At 42.6% G+C, this 16,516-nt stretch overlaps 1 pseudogene across 1 annotated transcript in view; it reads left to right on the plus strand.

The window, feature by feature from the left end:
- LOC307044695 overlaps positions 1-16,516 on the plus strand; it is a 37,898-nt pseudogene that overhangs the window by 20,710 nt on the left and 672 nt on the right. Inside the window, exons 10-11 of the transcript XR_013810689.1 lie at positions 4,449-4,495; positions 4,622-5,256. The product of XR_013810689.1 is annotated as an uncharacterized misc_RNA (transcript). The remainder of the gene's footprint in view (positions 1-4,448; positions 4,496-4,621; positions 5,257-16,516) is intronic.

The raw sequence follows: 16,516 nt of genomic DNA on the forward strand, positions 1-16,516 counted from the left end.
CACTAACAGATAGGTTTCTGCTGCAGGAGCTTTTGGCTAATGCTTTGTAGTCTAGGAACAGTACTTCAAAAGTTACTAAGAAATGGTCGGATAAAGCAGGATTATGCGGTTCGACTAATAGTTGCTCAATTTCAATACCATAAATCAGAACAAGGTCGAGAGTGTGATTATAGCAGTGGGTTGGTTTATTTACACTCTGACAGAAACCAACAGAATCTAATATAGAGTTAAATGCAACAGTAAGGCTATTTTTATCATCGTCAACATGAATATTAAAGTCACCGACGATAATTACTTTATCTGTTTTAAGAATCAAAGCTGATAAAAACTCAGAGAATTCTGATAAGAATTCTGAATAAGGACCTGGTGCACGGTACACTGTAACAAATCAGATTGGCTGCAAAGTTTTCCAGGTCGGATGCGTAAGACTGAAAATGAGGCTTTCAAAGGAGGTATAATTTAATGTTTGTTTAGTATTGATAAGTAAACTTGAGTCAAAGATTGCTGCAACTCCACCTCCTCGGCCCGTGCCTCGGGCAATATGAGTATTGATATGGCTGGGTGGAGTGGCCTCATCTATGCTGACATATTCTTCATGTCTCAACCAAGTTTCAGTGAGACAGCATATATCAATATTATAATCTGATATTAAATCATTTACCAGTATTGCTTTAGATGCTAGAGATCTTGAGAAGCGTGTAAGCGTGTAAGACTGCGACTCTGCCTCCTGGTCTCAACTCCAGTTGGTCATGGATTAAGTCCACAGAGCCCTGAAATGTTTGCCGAAATGAGATTTGCACCTTCCAAAGTAGGATGAATGCCGTCTCTCTTAATCAGACCAGGTTTTCCCCAGAAGGCTGTCCAATTATTCACGAAGCCCACATTGTTTGCTGGGCACCACCAAGACAACCAGCGCTGAAATGATGACATGCGGCTATACATGTCATCATTGATCAGATTGGGGAGGGGACCAGAGAAGATTACGGTGTCCGACATTGTTTTAGCATAACTACACACCGACGCCACATTAAGTTTGGTGCATTCTGATTGGCGTAAACGAACATCATTACCACCGACGTGAATAACAATCCTACTGTATTTACGTTTATTTTTAGCCAGCAGTCTAAGATGCGCCTCAACGTCGCCCGCTCTGGCCCCCGGAATGCATGTGACTGTGGACGCTTCGGTCTCTAAATTCACGTGTCTCATAGAGCTACCAATAACCAGAGTTGGCTTCTCAGCGGGTGTCTCGCTGAGTGGGGAATATCTGTTAGATACGTGAACGGGTTGGTGGGGACCTGCGGGTTTCGCGTTATGCCCCTTCTGAACAGTCACCCATTCTCCCTGCTGCTCGGGAGTTGCCGGGGGACGGCTAAGAGGAGCTACCTTTTGCCGGTCCGCACCGGCTAACATGGGCTTTACTGTAGCTGAGTTATTTTCTAAGATGCGGAGCCGGGCTTCTATGGCTATGATTCCCGCCTCCAACCTAACAACTATACTACATTTAACACATGTATCGGTACCAGTAAAGGAGGTAGGGGAGTAACCAAACATGAGACAGTTAGAGCAGGAAATAGCACCCGAGGGTGGGGAAAGAGCCATGGCTAGCTATCAAGCTAAAGTAGCTACCGTTAGCAAACCCGAAAAGAGTGTAGGCAACTGTGGAGTTACAGTCGCTAAGAGAAGGAGAGTTTGTGAGTGCTTAAGCTGTAGTAACGTGTGATTACAACGTCAGGCAGTTGCCGTGATCAAGAGTTTTAAAACGATCGATTAAGTTTAAGATAATAAGCTATCAGCAACAGAACAGGCACACGGGATACCCGGAGATGACAACAACAACCGGAAGTTACAACATGCTTACCGCAATAGTGGTCCGTGTAGAAACAGACAGTGAGCTGAATGGTGTATCCTTACAGGCAGCGTTGACCTCGGCCTTTTCCTCGAAAATTAATCCGATTTCTGAGTTCATCTAGTTTGTTATCAATGGATTGAACATTAGCCAGAAGAATACTCGGAAGACGGGGGCGGTTTTCTCGTTTCCTCAGTCTGACCAGCGGCCCGGCCCGGGACCCTCGCTTTGTCTTCCTCCTGCGTCTCTCAGGTAGGACAGCAACAGGTAGCCATGGCGAATCTCCATTGTCTGACGGTGGGCTGTTGTCCACAAAGTTTCTGATCTGTAGAAGTTCCTCTCTGCTATATTGTATAGCAGAGTTGGTGCGGCGGCTCACATGTTGCGGACCAGGTCAAAAGCAGCAAAAAGTAAATAAACACTGGAAAAATACAAGAAAAAGGCAAAGTTAGAGAGGAGCCAAAGACAATGCAGCCATCTTCACCGGCGCACCTAAAGAGAACTGTAATAATCTTTATTTATCGGCTAATGATACGATTTTCGGCTGACTTAAAACAATATCAGCTGATTAATAATAGGTGCTCTTAGGGCTGCACGATATGGGCCAAAATTCATATCTCGATATTTTTTAGCTGAATGGCGATATACGATATATATCTCGATATTTTTTCCGTAAAGTAAAAACAAAACAGACAGTCCTAGTTTGAAGCCAAACCTCACACAGGCACTTTATTTAACGTTTAGAAGCTGCACATCAACATGCATGAAATAATTCAGGAACAAAAACTACCAGCATAAATAAATAAAGATACCATTCTTCCTTCTTTCTTGCATCCTCCCTCATTCCCTCAATTACTGCTTTCTCCCCCGCCTTACTTGCTTCTTTACTGCCTTCCTTCCTTCTCTCCCCCATCCTTCCTTCAATCTTCAAATCCTTCTTTCCCTCCCTCCTTCTGTCCTTCATTCCTCCCTCACTCCCTCTGTTCCTTCTTTCTCCCCCCCTCCTTCCTTGCTTCTTTCCTTCTATAATTTCTTCCCTCCTTGCTTCTTTTCTCCTTACTACCTTCATTTCATATTCTTTCTGTCCCTGATTTCTTTCTTCCATCCTTCCTCCCTCAATTCTTTCTTTCTCCCCCTCCTTCCTTGCTTCTTTCCTTCCTTAAACCCTTCCTTCTTCCCCTCACTCCTTCTGACCTTCCTTTCCTCCCTCCTTCCTCCATCACTCCCTCAATTCCTTCTTTCACCCACACCTTACTTGCGTCTTTAGTGCCTTACCACTTAAATAAAATAAATTAAAATAAATAACTTTGTGCAAAATGTGCACATACAGATCGAAAATAAGACTGGTTTGTTCTTTTAAGTAACTGAGGTAGACAGTTCTTTGTAAATTAAAGTAACTGAGGTAGACAGTTCTTTGTAAACTAAACATGTTAGCAGATTTGAACATAAATCAATCACTTAGTGCATCTTTTATCTGGGTGCAAATCTCGCATAACGAACATAAGAGATGAAAAATAACAGGCCAGACCAACTACTACTGTATATCTTACAGATTCTGTGCCAGAAAAACTAGCCTGTCAACAGTGTCAGGCTTCAGAGAAGCCCTGTGGCAGGTTACAATGTTTCCACTGCAGCTAAAAACCCTTTCTGAAGGGGAGCTGGTAGCTGGCACACAGAGGAATTTCTTGGCTATGCAGCTCAGTTTTGGAAAGGCAGGGCAGGGCTTCTCTTGCAAAGTAATTTCGACCAGGTAACTCGTACCTGGGGTCAACAGCTTTTAGCAGCTTTACAAAGCCGGTCTGCTCCACAGTCGACGTGGGGACCATGTCTTTGGCTAAGTGATATGCCACTGCCTTCGTTATTTCACGCCACTTTTCGCTTTTTTTTTCATAAGGCACACCACGTGTGAGTGAGTTGTGTAGCGTGATTTGCTTTGAGGCAGGAGGCTGACAAGTCTTCACGGTCTGGGTTGCAGCACGCAGTTTAATACACTCCTCATACTGCACTTTGTGCTTCTGTTGTAAGTGGTGGAAGAGATTTGTTGTGCTCGACCCTTTCGTTGCAACTTTTTTCCGGCATTGTCTACAAAGTGCATTTTTCTGCTCCACGTCTGCCGCTTGAAAACCAAACCATCTCCAAATGAGAGAGCCGTTTGTTTTCTTCTTAACAACCAGTTCATCCTCGTTTTCTGTATCACCTTCTCTCCTTTCTGTCTCCTCCTCTATCTCCGGATTGTTCGCTGCTGCTGCCATGCTTCTTCATGCAAATGTCGGGAGGTGGGGGTGAGGGCGAGGGGGTAGTGAGGGGGAGGCGGCAGGGCGCCGTTGCTGCTGCTTGGAGATACAGAGAGGCGGGCCGCGGGGCAGAGAGAGTTTGCAGCGGAGTTTGCAGCAACTTGCAGCTTGTTTTAATATATATCGATATATACGATATGATGTAATCCTATATCGCGCATGAAAATATATCGATATAAATTCAAAACTCGATATATCGCCCAGCCCTAGGTGCTCTATGTCATTTTTTTAGAGAATAACAAAGCTCTGTGTTTGAGATTGATGTCCATGTTTCCATGCTGCTCTGACCCCCCCCCTTCTTTCAGGATGGAGCCTGCTGGAGTCCGATGGTTGAGACCCGGTCTGAGGAAGTGTGAGTGTGGTTTAATTTGATTCATGAAAACAAAGCAGCCACCATCTTCAAATGTAACCTTCATCATCAAAGTGTCAATAAATGAACAGCTGATAGATGAATAACTGCTGCTGTTCCTCTCCTCAGATTCCTGTGAACTCTCACTCAACACAAACACAGCACACAGAGAACTCAAACTGTCTGAGGACAACAGGAAGGTGACATGTGTGGAGGAGGAGCAGCCATATCCTGATCATCCAGAGAGATTTGATTACTATCATCAGCTGATGTGTAGAGAAGTTTTGACTGGTCGCTGCTACTGGGAGGTCGAGTGGAGAGGAGATGTTGATATATCAGTGACTTACAGAGGAATCAGGAGGAGAGGAGAGAGAGAGGACTGTTGGTTTGGAGGGAATGATCAGTCCTGGAGTCTGTACTGCTCTGGTAATGGTTACGATGTCGTTAACAATAAGACAGTAACGCACATCTCCTCCTCCTCCTCCTCCTCCTCCTCCTCCTCCTCCTCCTCCTCCTCCTCTGGTAGAGTAGCAGTGTATCTGGATCATCCTGCTGGCTCTCTCTCCTTCTACAGAGTCTCCTCTGACACACTGATCCACCTCCACACCTTCAGAACCACATTCACTGAACCTCTCTATGCTGGGTTTGCAGTTTGTTCTGGATCAGTGTGTCTGGTTCCTCTGTAGGAGGAAGAGTCTCCTCCTGTTCCAGAGACTTCCTCCCTGCTGCCCAGAGAGTTCAGTCTGTTCAGGATCACAGCTGATGTTAGTTAGTACCAACCTGAGTCTGAGGCTTTTTACTTCATTATAACATGATTTCTGAACTATTGATAAGAAGTCTGACCATTTTCAGAGACTTATCTAAACCAATCGACTGTGATCCCCCTCTGTATAATGTGAACTACACATACACTCCAACTACAGAGCTTACCTTTAAATGTCTCTTAACATTTTCAATGCAAATAAAACTCATATTAACCTGGTTTTTGTGTCGGTGCACGCTTCTGTTTTGCATTAATTTTTGATGAGTTTACTGTAATAGAGGAGGCTGAGGGAAGAGCAAAGGATGCAAAACACACACTGTATCTCTACATTGTGCAGTAAACATTTATTTCCCTTCAATACTTTGCTCTACATACAAATTACCAAAAATGCAGAATGCACAGCGTCAACCTTTGAAAGCTATATCGAAAAACACGAGTCGAACATTTTAATAAAACATTTTTAAATGTAGACATATTAGAAACAGAACCGTTTTTTTATGAGACTATGTCTCAGGGCTTCTTAACATTTATGAAACTATTAATGTTCATTACCCTTTTAACGGTAAGAAACTCAGCTAACTAACAATATATATAACTCACGGTAGCAATGCCCTTATTACTTATCGTCACTGCACAAACAAGATATCTGATTAAAGCTGAGACTCCACAGATTCCACACATGTAATGTCATCACTGTAGGACCCCGAATTGCGGAGCTATCAGCCAGAAAAGAGAAAGTAAACAACATCCAGTTTCAAAAATATTACAATAATTACGTCTTACCGTTTTTGATTTGTGATCAAAAGTTGTGTTCACCGGAAAAAAAACGCCGCTCAAGGTTAATCCAATGTCTTTGTGTCACATAGACATTTTTACTGATAATCCACCATCATATTTATGGCAATATACTGGGTATTGTAGTGCCGAGGATATGGAGTCAGAGGCGGTGCAAGGAAGGTGCAGAAATAGTAATTTATTAACAAGCTGCAAAGGACATGTTGTCGGGTCGCAGCCCGGGTCGACAAGAGGGAGAGCCAAGAGGGCACACACTATATATAAGTAACCCATAACATGTCCGTGTGGGAACAATAACCGCAACTGTAGTTCCTAGTTTGAATTGTGTCCCAGTGGTTAAATAGGTGGTCACCACAGTATAAAGTTTTGCCTTCCAGGCTTGTACTTTCAGATGTGCTTCGTTTGCTTCTCTATTACGTCCGTAATGGTAATGTTTACGTGGATTTGGGAACTGCGCATCGATTCTATTGGATGTAATGGTTAAGAAAAAGGTGTAAATCACCCAAATCGACCAATGGGTTCCAGAGATATGGTCCTGCGTAAAGTATGAAGAATGCCAGCCGGCGTAAGCACATTACGCAGCAGACTTTACTTATTGTTTACTACGTAAGGAAGCAGGAATTGCAGTTTTATTGCTTATAGATTATCAGAACATTTCAAAGGGGACACAGACACATTGGATATTAACCTATGGATTAACTACATCGTCGTTGTTATCGTTTTAATGCCATTGAAGACCAGTTTAGACCAGACAAAGACGAAGGTAAGCCATGTTAGCGTTGTGTAGCTACCTAGCGCCACTTGTTTTGATTTACGTTTTTGTTGATAACGTTGCGAGTTTGTATCTTTCAGTGTTGAGGTGGGCACCGTTAGATTCTGTGTCTTTACGATCATAAACGATGTGTTGGATGTGCAGCTGGGATATAATAAGGGAGCTAGGAGTGATTTTCTGTGCAGTAATAGGTTAGCATTTTTCGCTCGGGGCTAATCCAGAAGCTCACTGTTAGCATTGTGGGGAGAAAGTGGGCTAAGAGGATAACAGAGTATGTTTTTTACATTTTTTAATTTTTAATTTTTTCACAATAATAATAATGTATTTGGATAGAATGAATACCTATAGTGATAATTCAAAGTAATATAATGATTTTTACAGTGAAAAAGGTCAAATGGAACTGATGGTTCCCAAATTACCCAGAGGTGAGTCCGCCTGGACTTTATTTTTCTAAACCTCTCTAAAAAGGTCGAATTTCACTTGTTTTGCATCAATCTTGATACAGGGTACTTATTATATGTTATAGTTTGGATTCCTAAAGCTTTTAGTCTACTAACCCATCATTCAAGGGTGGTTTTCACTATAAGTAATGTTTTTCTTTTTAGGCGGACATTATAATATACATGTTTTTACTATGTTCCATCTAAATTTACTTTAAAATAAAAACATCTATATTGATTCTGACACTTCTACATCCAACTCACAGATGTAACCTTGCTTTGAGAGAAAAGATTATTAATGTACCCCTTTTAGAAGTGAAGATATAGTCTTTGCTGTGTTAGTGGCATTTTGGAGCCTGAAACCTGAAAAACAGGCTAAGGGCTTAAGAGGTTAATAAATTGGTTTGTTTGTTCATGAATATAATTCACAAAGCTGCTTCTCCACCATTGAGAACAACTTTTCTCAGCTCTGCTCTGAGGAAATAGAACCTGATCATCTGCTTTGTTTCTGAGTCTGTAAATCAGTGGATCAAAATGTACAAATCTTTGATGATCTTTTACAAATACAGGAAAAATGTTAAAGAAATAAAACTGTAATAAAAGCTATTGAAATGTTAAGTGATTTTATATTTTTCATTAAAGGTCTGCCTGTACATTTCTGTCTTTCATTATTCACTTTTCTTGAATGAAACTTTTATGATACTTACACGTTTAGTTCAGCAGGAAAATCTGAACATATTAACAGCACTTTATGATTTCTGAACTAAAAATATAACGTTAAGCTATAAAGGAACTACAGCGCGGTCACATGACTTCACATCACCACCGCTAAGCTAAAGGTGACTAATGTTGGGCTATAAAGGAACTACAGCACGGTCACATGACTTCACATCACCACCGCTAAGCTAAAGGTGACTAATGTTGGGCTATAAAGGAACTACAGCACGGTCACATGACTTCACGTCACCACCGCTAAGCTAAAGGAGGCTAATGTTGGGCTATAAAGGAACTACAGCACGGTCACATGACTTCACGTCACCACCGCTAAGCTAAAGGTGGCTAATGTTGGGCTATAAAGGAACTACAGCACGGTCACATGACTTCACGTCACCACCGCTAAGCTAAAGGAGGCTAATGTTGGGCTATAAAGGAACTACAGCACGGTCACATGACTTCACGTCACCACCGCTAAGCTAAAGGTGGCTAATGTTGGGCTATAAAGGAACTACAGCACGGTCACATGACTTCACGTCACCACCGCTAAGCTAAAGGAGGCTAATGTTGGGCTATAAAGGAACTACAGCACGGTCACATGACTTCACGTCACCACCGCTAAGCTAAAGGTGGCTAATGTTGGGCTATAAAGGAACTACAGCACGGTCACATGACTTCACGTCACCACCGCTAAGCTAAAGGTGGCTAATGTTGGGCTATAAAGGAACTACAGCACGGTCACATGACTTCACGTCACCACCGCTAAGCTAAAGGTGGCTAATGTTGGGCTATAAAGGAACTACAGCACGGTCACATGACTTCACGTCACCACCGCTAAGCTAAAGGTGGCTAATGTTGGGCTATAAAGGAACTACAGCACGGTCACATGACTTCACGTCACCACCGCTAAGCTAAAGGTGGCTAATGTTGGGCTATAAAGGAACTACAGCACGGTCACATGACTTCACGTCACCACCGCTAAGCTAAAGGAGGCTAATGTTGGGCTATAAAGGAACTACAGCACGGTCACATGACTTCACGTCACCACCGCTAAGCTAAAGGTGGCTAATGTTGGGCTATAAAGGAACTACAGCACGGTCACATGACTTCACGTCACCACCGCTAAGCTAAAGGTGGCTAATGTTGGGCTATAAAGGAACTACAGCACGGTCACATGACTTCACGTCACCACCGCTAAGCTAAAGGTGGCTAATGTTGGGCTATAAAGGAACTACAGCACGGTCACATGACTTCACGTCACCACCGCTAAGCTAAAGGAGGCTAATGTTGGGCTATAAAGGAACTACAGCACGGTCACATGACTTCACGTCACCACCGCTAAGCTAAAGGTGGCTAATGTTGGGCTATAAAGGAACTACAGCACGGTCACATGACTTCACGTCACCACCACTAAGCTAAAGGAGGCTAATGTTGGGCTATAAAGGAACTACAGCACGGTCACATGACTTCACGTCACCACCGCTAAGCTAAAGGTGGCTAATGTTGGGCTATAAAGGAACTACAGCACGGTCACATGACTTCACGTCACCACCGCTAAGCTAAAGGTGGCTAATGTTGGGCTATAAAGGAACTACAGCACGGTCACATGACTTCACGTCACCACCGCTAAGCTAAAGGAGGCTAATGTTGGGCTATAAAGGAACTACAGCACGGTCACATGACTTCACGTCACCACCGCTAAGCTAAAGGAGGCTAATGTTGGGCTATAAAGGAACTACAGCACGGTCACATGACTTCACGTCACCACCGCTAAGCTAAAGGTGGCTAATGTTGGGCTATAAAGGAACTACAGCACGGTCACATGACTTCACGTCACCACCGCTAAGCTAAAGGCGGTGATGACGTTTAGTCGTCTCATGTAGACACTTGTTAGCAACCGCTGTTTTTAAATCCACCAGTGGGGTAATTACTGAAGTATATTACGTGACCACCGCCCATCCCTCCTCTCCCAGTGGGCAGGTCATCTATCAGCTCACTTTAATCTGCTTCAATGTTGTTAGTTAAGAAATGAAAACAACAAAGGACAGAAGAAAAATGTCTGAGTGAGACGTCTCACAATGGCCGAGAAACTATTTTTTAATAAAAAAAGGACAAAGCATAAAGTGGTGCGATAGACAAAATGGTGCGAATGACACGACTTTACACATTGGAAATGCGTGCAATAGATACACTAAAGTCCGAGTTTGCGTGCCTATCATATACCAACTATTCCCATTGAGTTCTGAGTCAGAGTTTTGTGTGCATATGAGACGCAAGTGGATACTGTTGGGTCTGAGACCGGAAGCTGTGTGGTCCATAAAAACATGTTCTTACTCAATATCAAGCCACGATTATTGTTTTTATTTTAAATCGTATAATGTCGGACTTTTTTTGCCGTCCTTGAGGAAAATAAATGGGGCTCAGAGCCTCAGAACACTGAAATCTGTATTTTTTAAAATCTTTTTTTACTTCAAATTTATTATGATTTTTCTAAATAACACACTGTTATTTACTCAACAATAACACACAATTATCCTTGTTTTTATTTATTCGTTTAATTCTATAATATTGGGCTTTTTAGCCATCTGTCAGGATTTTCAAAATAAAGTCACCGGAAACAGACGTAGGCCGGCTATGGTTCAAGCTTGATGATTTGATGTTGTAGCCGCAATGCACGCTGGGATATGGTGTTTCCCACATAGCACGTTTCGTTAAAGGTCCACAGCGTCACCAGAAAGCAGCATTATATACTTCTACTGGTAGCGTTTTGCCATTGAAGAAGAAGAAGAAGAAGAAAGCAGCATTGAACCCTCCTTGACCCGAATACGAACTTCTTCGAGGTAAACCAGTTTTCTGTAATGTCATAAAGACATTTAGAGTGTTTTAAAAATGATTTCAGCTTTTGCATCACTTTACACAGCACCGTGTGTCGACATACAAGCTTACGCGTGCAAATTATTTGCTAGTTAAACCGTAAACTGCTGAGTTAGCATCATTGATGTTTGCCTTAGCTAACTTCTGTCATTTTACGGAGCCGTTGCAGTTTAAAATCAATTGATAGTAACATAGTTGATCATGTTGTAAATTTAATGGAGGTTCTTCCGTTTTTTGACAGTATTTCGGGTTTTAAAGCTTACATTCACTCTTCGAGCCGATCTGAGATCTGCTCAGATATTTGTCCAGTTGGTATTTAAACAGACATAGCCGCTAGCCGACACATGATCCAGTCCACATAAACTGTGAGTTTAGGACAGGGGTGGGGAACCTCCGGCCTCCGGGCCGTATAAGGCCCTTGAGGTAATCTATAAACACACGCAAAAAAGAAAAAAATTCATGAAATCTAGACCGCAAAATAATTAAACAAGCGAGTGCCTGTTTTTCCTGGCCAAGGTCAGATTCCTTGAACACAACACGAGCCTAATGTGTCATCACATGTTATATGTCTCGTCTGACAAGGGTGTAGCAAGCCCCCAGGAAGTGCGCCGGACTCAGATGAAAATATTCGTGTGGTGGCCAAACGGCAGTACTACACCTCCGTTTGGTTGCCAGGCCCGGAGACACTTTTTCCCATTGACTTACATTGGGAAAGAATGGTCTGTAAATCGTTGGATTTTTTTCCACTAGCACCCTAAAGAGCTCCAATGCAACACAAAGAGGTAGTACTGTAGCAATACTATTTTTTCACTTTTCAAGTAATAACAAAAAAATTATACGTTTTGGTCACATTTGACCCAGACACATTACAAAGTGCATTTAAATGAATACAGAAAGAACTGTCAAACCCTTCAGTGCACAAACCCATAACAAGGGATACGGGTAACTATATGAATGAATACTACACTACACGTCTACTATAGTAAACTAGGTGCTTACTATCACCTCATTTGTGATTGGTCATCGCTGACTTTCTCAATGGGAGAAGGGACATTTTTTGTTTTGAACAAAAGCAGTGATTTTTGGCTCATAGGATGTCAATGCAATCCTAAGACATTGGTGAAGAGTGCTGTCAGTCAGGGAGCAGCGAGTGCTACTTTTGATTGAGTTCATGTGTGAAAAGCTTGATTCACATGTGTATGTTGATCCAAACATACTGAGCACACAGATCGCTACTTTCTGAACGTTAGGGAACTGCTGTTTGTTGACATCACTCCAAAACTTCGCTGGCCCGTTAGTGCGCTGCATGTCAATAAGTTCCAGTGTATATTTCTCCTTGTCGATGCATTGGACCCATAGCCGTGGGAACATGTTTCAAATGGGGGGTGCTGTGGGGATGACACCAGGGCTGGTTCTGACCAATTTGCTGCCCTAGGCAAGATTTTAGCTGGCAATGAAAAACCTCTACAAAAGACCAATACACTACAAACACAGAAACGTATTGACATGGTGGACAGCTTATATAACAAGGCTTCAAATGTATTTAGTATTATAACATGTTTTAATTGGGGGGTGGACTTCACATCTTCTTGGGGGGTCCGGGGGTGCACAATTGCTAGAGACTGATCTAGGGGATACAACTCTAAACACCCATATGAAAAAGATCGGTTTGTATGTGAACATATCCAATAACCTACCATAGCCAATAACAAATAAATGTAGGCTAACTTGTTTTATTTTTGTGGTTCATTTATATCTCATCAGTTAACATTTATTTATTTATGCATATTTTTAAATCTCTCCAGTTTTAAACAATATTTTTGGTTTACTGTCTTATAGTATACATTGGAATGATTTCAAACCTGTTTTTATTTATCCTAATAATTATAAAGGAGTGCCTTGGAAATATTTGTTTACATAAATTGTGATCAAAACATTTGAGACCCACTCAACTATCTAAACACTCAGAGTCTTTTACCTCACTGAGCCTCTCAGTCTGACAGGAGAGCTCTCCCTCCACATTATTGTAGAAACATCTTCTTATATCCGTTAGCGCAGCAGAAGCTAACAACAATCCCAGCCGGTACCGGTGCACCCCCTCTCTCAATCTATCTATCCCTCTCTCTCTCTCTCTCACGCTGGCTGTGAGCTGCGGGTGCCTGATAAGCCAACATCCCCCACTTTCATCACTTACAGCGCCCATCGTACGGGGCAAATGGAAAATGTAACCGGGGTGAAAAGGGAGTTATCTTTACTTAATTATGAATGTTGTTACATCAAGGCTGAAAATTCATTTTTTTTAAATTATATTTGTATTTAATCTTGTGGAAGTGCATATCCCCTGTCCTCCACCAGGGGGTGCTGCAGCACCCTCAGCACCCCTACTTCCCACGGCCCTGATTGGACCACTTCCTTTGCTCTGGTTGATACATCCCCCTCTATGGTAACAGTGAAGGGGTCTCTGGCAAAGCCCATCATCACCTCTGTGGGCAGAGCAAGTCCATCCAATCTACCGGAAAAGTTCTCTTTCAACCTCGCAATGAAATCTGTCATCACATCCGTGATTTGTGCCGGAGATGTGATGTGTTTAGGGAGCGTCAGAAAATGCAGCATCCGACCCGTGCTCAAGTCGGTCGCGAAAAGGTCCAGCTTGACTTGGATCTGGTCCACAAGATCAATGACCGTTTTGTTTCTGTTTACGCTTCAGAGTTGAGAGGGACATGTTTTAGAGTTGCTATCATAGGACCACCGTTACTAGCACCACCAGATGCACTTACAAAAAACGTGTTGCGTTGTGGTTTGGTGGTTTCTATGCAACGCGGAGTGTTGCGTTCATGGTCTGTACTAGTGTAGGAATTTGGCTACGGGAGGCTGGGCCACTCGGGAGTTGGTTCTGGGCCGCATCTGGCCCGCGGGCCGCCAGTTGAATAGGCCTGCCATATGATATCGCCCGAGGAAGTCGTCATACTTATAGATATATAAATATATATGTGTCAAAGCTCTAATCAAATTAACAGTTGTATTAATTATACTTGTATATGTATATATGTATACAGCCTGTGTTATATATGTATACACACAAATGAGCAACCTTGTGTGTCAAATAACAAGTTGTATTGTAGTGTTTATTTTAGTGTTGTTTTATGCTTATCCACATTTTGATTTCAGAGCACAGGAGAATGCTGGGCACAACGTAAAGCTCAACAGTGAAGCTGGCAATGCTGAACAAAACCATCACAAGATCCTGTTACATCAGCGTAATATAAAGTACAAAACGATTGATTGATGTCACATTAGCATAATTACTAATGGCTCGGACGTTACACTAGCTAGCCGCTAGCTACTAGCTGCTAACCGCCGCGGCCGCCTCGTTATTCGTTAATATCAAATCCATCATAACAATCCAGATCGCGCGGTGCTGTTATGTGTACGCAAATTGACGTGCTTGATGTGAACGAGCCTTTTGGGGGACGTGGTTAAAGTTGCGCATGCTCTATGAGCGCACATACGGGTACACTTCTCAGGCATGCCGGGTAATCTGTGACGTTTCACTCTCTCAAAAGTTGGGCCATTTTGTCATCCATGCCCCAATGAGCAACTCTCATAGGAATGAATGAGGCCCCGCCTCCCACGCTGTATCCAGTTCTTATTATACATCCATGCAGTGTGGTTCTAACGGAGAGCACCAGAACGCGACTCCGGAGCCGTACACATGCCGAAGTTTTTGCGTGGCTGTGTCTTTAGTTGAAAGGCCAGTGGCGATCTGTTCATCTGTCATACTGATCATACAGTCAATAACTTTGTTGTTATTAGCATCTGGTTAGCTAGCTATGCTAACGAATATAAGAAGCTTTTTCTCCAACCAGTGAGGTAAAGGCACATCTTTATATGATCATTATAGTTATAGAAAAATAAGAGAATAAAGTAAACGGGTACAGAATACTATATGACAGTAAAAAAAAGTTGTTATTAATAAACAAGAATACAGTTTGAAAGGGGAGTGATTTGTAAAATATCCATAAAGAAAAAAATCTGCTTACAGTTCTGTTTCATCTGGTGTTGAGAGATGTATCCATAGATCTATTAATTTTACTCTCAAAGTGCACCAGATTGATGCTTTTAACTTCAACATTTAAAAGAAAATCTTCCTGGTGGTGCATACCCCCAAACCCGCCTAGATGAGGTTAGATCCCCCCTCCCCACTTAAATCATGTCCACATCAGTAGCGTGGCGTGGGGAAAAAAAATAGGGGAAACCAATAATACGTCCTTTCTTTTGGGGGGGGGGGGGGGGGGGGGTGTGGTGGTCAATGTAATAACGTAACCAGATGAGTGATTACAGCGCCCGGTATCATTTTACACACATTTGTATCATACAGATGCAGGACTTACACACGCCTGCTATCTGACCGACAGGTCCGCACGCACTCTCCAGCCCAAACTCTAATAAGCATTCATTCACAAACTAAATCAGGAGAGCTTTAACGTTTTACGTCCGGTTCGCTCCTTTGTTCCTCGCTGTACGCAGCTCCAGTTTGGGCATTGGCCTGTCATCAGATTGTATTTGTTGTTGCTGCTGCAGCGACTGTTAAGTACAATTATTTTTGATTAAATACTCCAAATCTCCACCCTCCATAATTGCACTTGCTTCAGTTGCTTGCTACTTTCTAATGACGGTGAGAGTGGTGCAGTGACGCTATCTATCTTCTATCGATTAGATTTATGATTCGAAAATTATAAAAGTAGGGTAGACATGTGGATATTATCCGACTGAACAAAACGTGCATTTAACAGGTTCGTTTTCCACTGACCTTTTTTTGAGCTATTTTCCAAAATCCTATGGAGAAATCCCATTGCTATTTTGTCGAGGGAAACCCGAGCGCAGCTTCCTTCCGGGTTTTAGGACGCGTCACTGCACCACTAAGTTGATGTGATTTGATTGGATTGTGAGGCAAGGGAAGCCAGCCGCCTCTGGCTTCCCTTGGCATGGCCCTGACCAATCACAGGTTGGCAGGGGCATGACGTGAGCCTCATCTGTGGGTCCTTCTCACTTCGGTTAAATTGATTCCTCCCTCCAGGGAAGAATGGAGGGACGCAAGGAAACCACGAGAAGCAGGGAAATGAGTTTTAAGAGCAATGGGACGTCCTTTCCTCCGGAGCGTCACTTGAAGCGACGTCCGTTTGTGATGACGCCGCACAGCTGATCGTCTGACAGCAGCTCTGTCCCTGTTATTTTCATAAACACCCCTGCCACACATTTACTGACACAAACATTTATATCATCTGTTGTAGACCGAAATAAATAAAATAAAATAAGAACTCATTCTCAAAAAAGATAAACGCCATTCTTAAAATGTATAAACGAACAATAGTTTGATTAATATGGATTAGAGTGCACAAAATAAATAAAATAATTGAGAGAAGAAAAAGAGATATGTTATCTATCAAAACCCAGTTAGATTAACATTCATTGCATTGCACACTTTGTTTGTTTGTGTGGATATGTAGCACATTTGTGGTGGCTGTACTCTTCCAGCCGCCTCGCTTGTGTTTGTTTTCCCTTTCCCTGTCTGTTTGTGTGGGCGTGGTGGCTGTCACTCCTGGCTCCCGACTCAAACCTCCACCTGCTGCAATCAGCTGTGCACCCTCCCCTACTACACACCTGAC

This window comes from Notothenia rossii, assembly GCF_949606895.1.
Source record: "Notothenia rossii genome assembly, chromosome: 6".
In the NCBI taxonomy this organism is placed as follows: Eukaryota; Metazoa; Chordata; class Actinopteri; order Perciformes; family Nototheniidae; genus Notothenia; species Notothenia rossii.